The 12,215-nt window shown below is 41.6% G+C and overlaps 1 protein-coding gene across 4 annotated transcripts in view; it reads right to left on the bottom strand.

The window, feature by feature from the left end:
* Pld5 (phospholipase D family member 5) overlaps positions 1 to 12,215 on the bottom strand; it is a 324,256-nt gene that overhangs the window by 116,044 nt on the left and 195,997 nt on the right. The gene's annotated exons all lie outside the window — the stretch shown is intronic.

Raw genomic sequence — 12,215 nt, forward strand, 5'->3', positions numbered from 1 at the left:
TCCTGACTAGAATAGAAACACGAACGTAGATGGCATTCTGTCTTTTCAGGCACTGTGCAATCCAGCAATCTGCAATAATAATTTTAATAACAGGATACAAATTTATTTCCCTTTTACTTTTAAAGCTGTAGGTACCTGCACATAAAGACATAGTGGAAAAATATTCAATAGCTACAGTTTGGACAGAAAGACCAACTGTTTTTTGTAATTTACAAACCATGCTTTTTAATCTCACTGGTCTCCAGTGCTTTCCTTGTAAATACAGACTACACTCACTTTGAAAGATTTCTATGATGTCAGCAAAGATCATCAAAACTACTGTGGGCATTTATGGTCACTGATTTACTTCATCTTGTCTAAAACCTATTTTACTGGACGGAACAAATGTTCTGTATCTCTCTATATTTATATATAATATGTTTATATTTATATAACAAATGTAAAATGAGGCTTGCCTAGTAAGAGTCTCAGAAGCATATAATTTTTATGACTTATTTTGGGTAGACTGAGTGATGGAGGAGCCAGGCATGACCCTATCTCCAGGGATGACACTGGACTAGCACATAGTGTTTGTTTTCCATCTGTGTTGAGATAGGCACTGGTCTATTGTTTCTGAGTTTTGCTGTTTGTTTGTGTGGACCTCAAACACAAATACCTTCAAAAGGGCCAGCTGGATAAGGCTTAGGTCTTAATGGGCCCCAAGGGAACCATTATGCTTACCTTATCTTGATAAAAATCCGTGGTTGGTAATGATTATTTATAAAGGATTTGGTGATTGGGAGGAGTTGATGAAGCAAATGAGGATGCAAATGAGGATACAAATGAGCATGCAAATGGGGATGCAAATGGGGATGCAAATGAGGATGCAAGCAGTGATTCCCCGAAAAGCCTCCTTAAGGAGGAGGAAGATCAAAGATTAAAAGGCAAGGAGCTGGTGTGACAGCTGACAGCAGAAGGGGGTGTCTGGCACCTCTCACTTGGAGATGGTCTGCAGCCAAAGGTTTATGTCTCCTGGGCACTGGGGGATACCCTCTGCCTTTCAGCCTGTTAGTAGAGGTTGAGGTTGCCCATTGTGGAGCTTGCCTCAGACTCTCAAAGTTCTCAGTACCCCAGAGCCTGGGGGTAGCTTCACCCCTAACAGACAACATGGGGAAAACGCATAATTGAAACATGCAAATGCCTATTAACAAGGCCTAAAGAGGACGGAAAGTGTGGGAGGGTGACCCCCAGCCGCTGGTTTGCTGCTCTTGGTATGGGAGGCTATTCGTTTTCTTACAATTTATCATTTGCATGTATTCATGTATGTGTGAATGGGAGCCACTGCTCTGTACACAGGGGTTGGCGGAAGGCAGTTGGAGCTACCAGATGTCCTGGAGATGGAGTTACAGGTGGTTGTGAGCTGTCACACATGAGTGCAGGGAACTTAACTACTCTGGAAGAGCAGCAAGTGCTCTTAAGTGCTGAGCCTCCTCTCCATTACCCTTGGGGTGTGAATTCTGAGTGAGGGCACCGGCAACAAGAGACTTCATACACAGCGTGAGGGCACATCCAAGTCGTGGAGCTCATGGCTTTTTCTGGTCCACATAAGCCACATAAGGCTGTCTGCACGGTGCGGATTGCTACCCCACCCCTCACCCTGGTCAACATTGATTCATGCAAGTTGGTTGTATTTTTCTGTTTCACACACACACACACACACACACACACACACACACACACACACACAAAACCCACGTTGTGTCTTGGCAATATCCTATAGTTAGTGAGTCAGTGTTTTTCTTATGTTCATTTTAAAAAATTTTTAGTTAACAAAACACATTTAGCAGAAATAAAATAGAAGTTGTCACCCGACCCGTCTTTATTCTAGACCCTACATCTTAAGCTTACTCCCCTTGTATTCTTTTGTGAGACTTGAATCAAGGACCAGAACTCTTATACATGAACGAAAATAGAAACTCTGAAACCTACAGATGAAGGCAGCTGCCTTTCCCTGTTACTGGGTGTGGGGATGACTCAGGCTAGGGAATCTGATGGGTTCAACGGTAACATTCACTATGATGAACTTGGGCTTATAGAACTTCTGTCCATAGGCTTGAGTGGAACTTCTATTAAGTCATTGGTTTCTGACATGTTATGTCCCTGCCCCAACATTTTTGTTATAATAAATGTTATAAGTTATATAACATTTAGAATGTACCAACTTTCTGTGTATGTTGGGGGGCTGGGTATATGTATGCATATGATGTGTATGTGTATGCATATGATGGGGTGCACATGTTTCTGAGTGTGTGCTTATGGAAACTCAATGTCAGTTTGGGATGCCATTCTTCAATACCATTTACCCTGATTTTTGAATTGTTTTTGAGACAGATGCTAGGCAGGCTGGCCAGCAAGTCCTGGGAATACACCTGTTTCTGATTCTCCAGTACTGGGAGTACAAGCATATGCCACCATGCCTGTTCGTTTGCTTTTTCTTTTCTTCCTTCTTTCCTTCTTTCCTTCTTTCCTTCCTTCCTTCTTTCCTTCCTTCCTTCCTTCCTTCCTTCTTTCAGCATGGCTTCTGAGGATCAAATTCAAACTGTCATGTCTGTGTATCAATTTATGAGCTGAGCCATCTCTCCAACCTCACAGTGTACTAACTTTCAAAAGTATAGTTTTCAAGATTTCAATGTGTTTATGCCTATGTGTCTGTGTAGGGACATGTGCACGTGAGCGAAGGTGCCAGAAGAGACCAGAAGAGGCTGTAGGATGCCCTGGAACTGGAGCTTCAGATGGTGGTGAACTCTCTGACTAGGGCGCTGAGAACAAAACTTGAGTCCTCTTCAAGGGGAGGACATGCAGTAGCTAAGCACTCTTATCTGCAGCAGCAGCTCTCCGGCTCACACGTGACAAAGCTTTACACATTATACCATGCACAGGTCTCCAGCAATTTTCTCTGTGTTGAATTCGCTCTTTAAAAAAAAAAAAAAAGTAAAAGGAAAAAAGAGAAATAACAAAAACCTCATGTCTTTTAAGTATCAACAAAAATTTAAAAATCTTATCCTTTCTTCTGAAAACCATTATTCACTGGTTAGACTTATGAACCAAGCATGGATGTAAGACTGATTTTAAATTAGGTACATATATCAACATGTGTGCATGGAATCACATATGGTTAACATTGAATGTTAACCTCACAGTATCCAGAATCACCCAGGATACACATGCCTATGAGGGATTACCTGGGTTAGGCTATTGAGGTGGGAAATCCTGTCTTAACCATGGATGGCACCACAGCATGATTTTGTTGAGGTATTTTATCACTGCAAACAGAAAAGTAACTACGGGAGGTTACCCGGGAAGAAATGAGATTTGAGGTGACCAGATGATTAAGGCCTTATACACCTTAACCAGGACAATGAAAAAGGGTTTTTAGCCCCGGGCTAAAAAAGCTGGTTATGGGAAGGTGAGCAGAGAAATTATATGGTCAGGTAGGGAAGTCTTGCTATGCCTAGAGGAGAGAAGACTCTCAGATGGTGGGAACTGTCTTTGGGGGTATCTCTCTTCTTATTGAAGAGACATGCTTTATGAAGGGAGTTTTCCTTTATGAATGCAACTATCCTTTACAAAAAAGGGAAAGTACACTCTATTCTAGGTAGAAATAAGAAGCTTTCCCTATACATGCTGGTTCTCACTTGCCATTGGGCAAAATAATCTGCATGTTCAAGGTGCATATTTTGGCGTAACATATTTTGATTCTGGCACCCTCAACCCATAATGATGTGGGGGTTATAAATTATTCTTGTTTCTGTTGACTCAAAATAACTGCTACAGAGAAAGAAACGCCCAAATTCAACATGAAAGGAAAAAACAAAGATATTAAGTATGACAGAGAAGCTGTGCGTGGTACAGTGAGCTCGAGAGAAGTGTATAGACCATAGGAGTAGTTCTCGATTTTGCCTTATAATAAAATTCTTTGTTCACATAAAATGTATTTTTATTTTATTTGTGTGTGTGTGTGTTCATGATCATGTATATGTGCACATGTGCATTCATGTATGTGTATGTGAAGGTCAGAAGAACAACCTTGGGTTATTTTCTCAGATGCCCTCTATCTTTTGTTTAAAGGGTCTCTCATTGAACTGGAACTTCCCAAAGAATATATGGCCAGAAAGCTTCAGAGGTAATAATAATGTAACTCCATCATACCATTGATGACATTACAAGCACATGCCACCATGTCCAGTTTTGTATGTGGGTTTGGAGAATTGAATTCACATCCTCATGCTTGCGGCAGAAGAACTTTATCAACAGAGCTATCTCTCTCTATGCCCTAAAATAAAATCTTGAACTTAGCATTTTCTTAAATTTTTTCTATGTTCTCTTGTGTAGAATTCAGGGACTCCACAGATGACTTGCGAAAGCCATAGAATCATCAAGATTCCAAGATTTGATAACCAAATGAGAATGCCATAGATATAAGATACTTTGGAGATCCACCAATCTTGTTTGGTAATTAAGAACATTGGAGAAAAACAACAGCAAACAAAACAAAATAAAAACAAAACCATGAGGGATAGGCTGAAGATACTCAGACTGCTGGTGGCCAGCCAGGCCTTGGAGCTTTGGCTGTTCTCAATCAGAACCATTTTGTTTAGAAAGAGGTTACTTCCAGGTCTCCCATTCCCATCAAGGGACATCACAAAGATAAGAAGACCTCTCACTAGTCCCCACTTCCTCATGTATCCCTCTACTTCTGTAGGAGACCTGGACAATAACACATGAGACTCTGGAGGACACTCAGCACTCAAGCCATGGTGATGCTCAAACATTTATGTCTTTTTTGTTGGATACACTTCAATATATTGATACTTCTTTTTGTCAAAATGTTGATAGCCTTTTCCTTCTAGACGTTAAAAGGTAAATTGGAAGGAGTTACTAGTGCTCCACTGGGGCAAGTGGAAGACAACATCCATCAGTTCCTTCCTCAGTCCCAGACCCGGGAATGCTGCCTTGATGTCTGTCTTGCCTTTTAGAGAACAAGCATCTCTGAGGTCATTTGAGTGGAGTGATAAACACCCATCAGGTGCCTTTGACCCCGAAACTCTAACTCTGCAGCTGGAAGAATAGATTTTCTGAGAAGTGCTGTTTAAAACACAATCTATAACCAAGTTAATAATACGCTTTGAGATTATTTATAACTACGCACTCATTCTGCTTACATACTCTGTAGGCAACCGGTACAGAGTTAGCTGATGTCTAAGGCGAACATTGTAATCAGTCCTACTGTTCTGTGGACTTCCAATGTAGTTAACTCCTAGAAGCTCAGCTGAATACACAGCCTAGGTCATTCCATGTGGGTCTCTTTTCACTGTCTGTCCATCAGCTGAGTAGTATTGATCTGCCTTAAGCTTCTAAATAGTAGAGTCAACTGACCATGGCTTACACTGTGCGACACTGTGAGTCAAAAATAAATATCTGGTCTTTATAAATTGACTATCACAGGTACTCATGCAAGGGATTGCAAGTTGACTGACCACAAACACAGTGGGCACCCAGTGATGCAGAAGCCAGATGTGGTTGGGATGGAACCTAGGACTTGAGCACTAATGTGGGCAAATAACAAAGGATTCTACAGCCATGACTCAGTGTCAGGAGCATTTATCATGAGCTATGTGGATCACGATGCAATTACAGCTTATAGCAATTGATAATTCAGATGGCAACCAACCAGGGAAATTATTCCACACACACGAACAAGAGGATAATCATGAATCAATCCATTGACAGAAATAAGAAAGCAGATGAACTAAGTCAGAAGAAATTTTTTAAAAAAAACAAACCTACCCAATTTAGGAAAGACATGACCCCAGCTAAGACCCTAAGCAATAGTGGAGAGGTTTCCTGACCTAGCCTTTCCCTGTAATCAGATTGATGACTACCTTAATTGTCATCTCAGAACCTTCATCCTGCAACTGATGGAAGAAGATAGAGAAATCCACAGCTAAGCACTGGGCAGAGCTTCACGGAAACTAGTCAAAGAGAGGGAGGAGCAATAATATGAACAAAGGGGACAGACTGTGATGAGGATAGGATACCCACAGAAACAGCTGACCTGAGCTAGTGGGAGCTCACTGACTCTGGAATGATAGCTGGGGAACCTGCATAGGACCAAACTCATACTCTGCATGTGAGTGACAGTTGTGTGGCTTGGACAGTCTGTCGGGCCACTGGCAGTGGGACCAGGATTTATCCCTACTGTTGGAACTGGCTTTTTGGAGCCATTCTTTTTGGAGGAATGCCTTGTTGAGCCTAGATACATGGAGGAAGGCCTTGGTCTTGCTTCAAAGTGATGTGTCAGACTTTGTTGACTCTCCATGGGAAGTCTTACCCTCTCTGAGGAGTGGGTGGGGAGTAAGGTGAGGGGAGCTGGAGGAGGAGAGTGAATGAGAACTGGGATAGGTTTGTAAAATGAGAAAAATCATTTTAAAAATTAATTAAAACATAAATCTAAGAAAAGTAAAAAAAAAAAACCATTCGATGGTAGAGAAATACCTGGTGCCTCTGTAAAACAGCTGAGCATGAAAGACTGAAATTCTTACACACCTCTGACCAAAGGGGGGAATAAAGTAACTCAGAAAGGAACTCACATCTGACTAGCAAGGAACAAACCAGCCACAGCACTGAGTTCCATCAGTGGAGAGATGATAGTTTAGAATTCTGGGCCTGTACAAGAACTTTCATGTGGGGGTGAAGGAGAAAGGCATTTGCAGATATGATAAGATTTAGCAACTGTCCTGTGTTGGGGATATTCAATCACACTGTGAACCCCAAGTGTGAGGAAGGATGTGTTCTTTGGGAGATGCCAGGAAGGAGAAAAGGTTAGTTAGGTGCTACTCAAATTCTCTGAGCTAGTAGGTTTCCCCCCCAGTCTTTGAGTCTCAAGTTTTTTTTTTATAAATAGAATGCTAGAGATTTAGTTAAAGCTACCTTTAGCAGCTGTGGCAGAGCCAGGGCCTGCAAGAACAGAATTCCCACCAGGTGACCTGAGCAGGGGGACTTGGCAGGAAAGCAACTTGGTAACTGTGGAGTCCGCAATGGGTGACTGAAATAGCAAGCCATTAAGGCACAGCCACTGGGGTGAAGTTAGAACAACATGTTGGGCACCAATCCAGCCTGTATACCCCGTATGAGGAACAGCTTTAAGGAAGGACTTTAACCAAATAGAAACAAAACAAAACAAAAGTCTCTGAACAATGTAAAAGAAGATGGTGGGAAAAATGGGTGAGGGCATTATATTTTCTGCATTATATTAAATACATTTGCTAAATAAAGATTCTTAACAGAGCAATGCATTACACAAAACAGGAGCAGGTGCATCAGGGACACTGAAACAATATAGAGTGCAAAGAATTAAAATTTCTCCAAGGAATCCATGCAGGGTGAGTCTTGGTGCCAGAGGAGCAGCTGTCTCCTGTGTAATGAGTCTCTCTGTGTGTGTGTGTATGTGTGTGTGTTTGCGTGTGTGAAATATGAACTGTAATCTGCTATAGTTTTTCAGAAATTTTATAGTAGGAGGCTATTGCCAATAGAAAATGTTCAATTGTTCTTTTGAAAAGAAACTACTAAGTCACAGACATTGGTGCATACCCATATTCCTTGCACTCAGTAGAGGCAGGGATGTTGCTGCAAATTCGAGATTGCCTACAGATATCTAGTGAGACCTGGTCTCAACTCAAAACATCATGGCAAAAATGACAAATAAAATAAGAGAAGAAAGGAAAAAAGTGAGAAAGAAAGAGAGAGAGAGAGAGGGAGGGAGGGAAGGAGGGAGGGAGGAGGAAATGAAGAAAGGAAGAAGGAAAGAACTAAAAGGAGAGCTATTATAAGATAGGAAATACATACAGGAGAATAGAGAAAACAAACAACCAAACAAACACAGCCCTGAGACTCATATAAGACAAGATTAGTCTTCACTTGATCCAGAGAATTAGGAAGAATGCCTTTGGGACCATGATTTATTGACTTCTACATCACTGGCTTTGGGAGAAATCACACAGGTTAAAGACCTGCCAAGAATGTTATTTATGCATTTGTATCAGAATAATGATCTCCCTTGGAAATATACTGGAATACAAGCAAGAGCATAATCATAACGAGTCAACAGATGGAGAGAGAGGAGCGTGGAGAAGCAGCAGAATGTATCCGGAAAGAATAGACTGGGGGAGGACAGAATCCACAGGGGTTTGAGAACCCCTGAGCAGCAAAGGACAAAGGCAGGCCTTTCTGGGTGCATGCTCTCACAGCTTCTTGGGTAACTGCTTTCCCAATCCTGATTATTGATAGGTTTGGGGGTCTCCCCTGTTGTCTTTTAGGTTTTACTACTGTGTATTTGGTTTCATATTTCCAGCACAGTTCCTCCATGAAAGTCTTCTCAATAAAGGCACATTCGAAACCCATTTGCTGTCACATGTTTTAAATGGGAACATGCTGACATAAGCAAGGACTTGCTCAGCATTGATGGTGTGGTGCTGGGGAAAGATGCTGTTTTGAAGCCAGAGCCACTCTTCCTCGTAGGCTACGCTGGCTTATGCTGACACTGCACCAGGACTCTGCTGAAATCGTGTTTGGTCTGAAGATGACAGTTAGGTCTCAGGAGGGATTTATGGTCTGATGTGAACCCACAGCTCCCTGCTATGGCCATAAGCTAGCCAATCAAGATACAGGGATAAATATGGCCCCGCTCCAGAGTCCAGGAATCCATGGGTTACTTAAATGGTTACAAAAACAAAACAAACAAACAAAAACAAAAACAAACAAACAACAAAAGAGCTGCTGTCTAGTCACTGAGAGAACACTTGTGATACACAGGGTTAGACTGAAGTGAGCAAAAATCAGGCTGACAAGCCAGGCGGGGAAGGGACCAACCTGAGCTGTCTTAAAACATGAAAATCAGATCATGTTTATTAGACTGGCACATTTTCCTTCAGCAGCTCTCAATCTTGGTTGACCAGTGGACTCCTCTAGCCAATTTTAAGCTTGGCCTCTTTCCAAGTGGTATAATGTAAAGTGCTCTGGGGTGGGAATGGAGGAGTACACCTATCTATTTTTACGACCCACAGGTTCTTCTGGGCAGTCATGGTTGTGAAGTGCCACATGGGGACAGGGGACTGGGGATCTACAGAGGGAAAAAGCAAACATGTATCCTTCTCCCATCTTCGTCTAAACCTGTAGGACAATGTAAATGTGTATTCCAGGTATGACCTTGGCTTCCTCTCATATTGGCTAAAGTCTGTGTGGGCAACCAGATATTTATTGCTGTTGTACAACAATCCAGAGGTGGGGGTCCACTAAGCTTAAAGTTCCGTACTTGAAAAATAGAAGTAGTGTCTTTTTGAGCTTGGTTTCATTGTTTCATAAGTATTAGATCAAACTCACAAAGCAATATGAGGCAGGCATTATCATAAATGTCTTACAGATGAGAAAATAAGAATCAGAGGAGTTATGACATTGTTAAGTGTGGTCACACCTATCAAACCACTAGGCATATCAAATACATCAAATGCCAAATCCTATAGCTATGGTATGAGGAAGTCCCCTATAGCTCCCTGCAGTAAGTGACATATACCATAGTGAAAAGACTTTGGTTATATTAATCATTCTTTTCATATTAAAACAGAATATAAAGGCTTTATGTGGCTTTGTTTATGTGACTTTTACTTTTGGAGCATTTACGAACAATGGCTCCCTAACTTTGGGTTCCAAGTGAGGCAGCACCTGAGTGTGAACGCATGTCTGAAGAAGCTACTCTCCATATGAGCCATGAGTCAGAACAAGAGGAAAACATTTGCATCCCACAATCCTCTCTGAGGGCTAGTGCACACCCTCAGTGAGCTAAGGACTTGCACTAGCCCCCACAACTCAAAGGTTCTGTTGATTTCTAATTGTCCCCAGGGCTTGAGACTGTCACCATGACCATATAGATAGGAGCTAAAGGGCACTGAGTTCAGTGAAACAAGCCCATCACAGAAATAAGAGCATCGATAGTCTCCATCAAAAGTAGAGTCTAAGAAAACAGAGCCCATAGAAGTTGAGAATACAAAGAGTAGTTGCCAGGGAATAGAGGGAGAATAGCGTTGGTGGAGTAGGAAGGAAGGGGACCCATGGGTCCAATAAGTATGATTCCATTGTGAGGCAAGAGGAACAAGTTATATTGTTCTGTGTCTCACAGGGTAAATATAATTAACACTAATGCTTTAATTACCTCAATATAGCTAGAGGAGTTTGGATGTATTTGCCATCAAGTATGACAGAAGAAATGGATGTGCTAATTGCTCTGAGCTGATCATTACTTCACATATATTAATCCATACATCATCCTGTGTTCCATAAGTATGTACAAATCTGTTCCACTCAAAAACCTTAAATAGAAGAGATAATAAATCTATAACCTCTAACACCACTAAAAAGTAGAATCCTTCTGGGTTCCTGAAATAGTTATTTATTACAAAGTAGATCCTGACTATGTATACAAGGGGTTGATGAGAAATCACAAGACTTGAAGAAGGAATGGAGACCAACTGAGGGCAGTAGGGACAGACATGAGGGGCTTAGATAATCATTGACAATGGAAAATTGAGGAGATGGAAGCTGGGAACAAGGGGTTCATAGACCCACAGATGATACAACTAGAAGGGGGCATTATGGTCTAATATAAAAAGCAATTACAATATAAAATGTCAGCATTACTTATGAATAAATCATAGGTTGATTATGAAACAAGTTTGCCAAGGAAAAGCTTTACAAGTTAGAGGAAGTGAAGACTCTCAGCCATTGGCTAAGCCACAGCGAAAGTTAGCTGGGACATCACTACTGTGAGGAAGAAATGGGTGACCTCAATGGACATAGCTTCATGGGCAGGACAGCAGGGCCATGTAGCATGGGCTGGCCTCCAGTCCTCCAACCTCGTGTTCATTGAGATTATAGGCATGTGCCACCAAGCCTGGTTTGTTTTCCTTTTGATCTCAGCAAACACAGACTGAGGTTGGAGATTATTTTCTAATAAAATCGCACTTTTCCAAGATCAAATGCATCAAAAATATTACCATAAAAGCTATAAAAACTTTATGTGAAGGCTAATTTTATGTCAGCTTGATACAAAATACCTTAACTAAGAAAATATCCCCACCAGATCAGCCTGTGGACAAACCTTTGGGGGCATCTTTTCTTCTTGATTGGTGACTGATGTAGAAGGACGCAGCTCACTGTAGGAGGTACCATCTCTGGGCATGCATTCTGGGGTTGTATACTAAAGCAGGCTGTGCAAATCATGGGGATCAATCCTGTAAACAGCTTTCCTATATGGTTTTTATTTCAGTCCCTGCCTCCCAGTTCCTTCCTTGAGTTCCTGTCCTGTCTTTCTTCAATAACGGACTATGATATGAAACTATTAACTGAAATAAACTTTATCATCCATACTCCCCTAATGGAAAACAAAACAAAATTAAAAAAAAACTTCACCAGATAATGAGCACTAAAGCAACAGAAGGTAAAACATAAGAAAGCGTAAGCTTATAGAATTCTTAGGAAAGAGCTTTTGTGTTCACCTTAATGCTTAGCTTCTTTAGGATCATGAACTATAGGCTCAATGTCCTTGTTGATGGCTAGAACCCTCTGAATGTGGTTGACAATTGGGACAGACTGAGGGGCCAACGATAATGGTACTAGGATTTGTATCTACTGAATGTACTGGCTTTTTGGGATCCTAGTCTATTTGGATGCATACCTTCCTAAGCCTGAACCACAGGGAAGGGTGCCTTGTCCTCTCTTAGGACTGGAGGGGGGTTGGGGAAGAGTGTGTGGGGAAGGGGGAGGGAAGTGAGAGGAGAGGAGGAAGTGGGAATTTTGATTGGTATTATTTATAAAGTAATAAAAGAAGAAAAAAGAGAAAAGGCTTTTGGGGGTGTAATGGGGGTGTATGTTTCAGATATTTACCAAAACTGAGGTGGACCCTGACCTCAGGGATAGGGAAGGTTTTCTTCAATGAATGAGTTAATCAAAGCCTAATGAACAGATGGGCGAAAAGACTCTCTCTCTCTCTCTCCCTCTCTCTCTCTCTCTCTCTCTCTCTCTCTCTTTCTCTCGTGTGTGTGTGTGTGTGTGTGTGTGTGTGTGTGTATACATGCATAAAAATGTAAATAAACAGAGTGAAGGTCAGAACAGGGCACACCGTGACA

This window comes from Microtus oregoni, unplaced genomic scaffold (genome assembly GCF_018167655.1).
Source record: "Microtus oregoni isolate MIOR12 unplaced genomic scaffold, Mior012 000047F_ref0000412, whole genome shotgun sequence".
In the NCBI taxonomy this organism is placed as follows: domain Eukaryota; kingdom Metazoa; phylum Chordata; class Mammalia; order Rodentia; family Cricetidae; genus Microtus; species Microtus oregoni.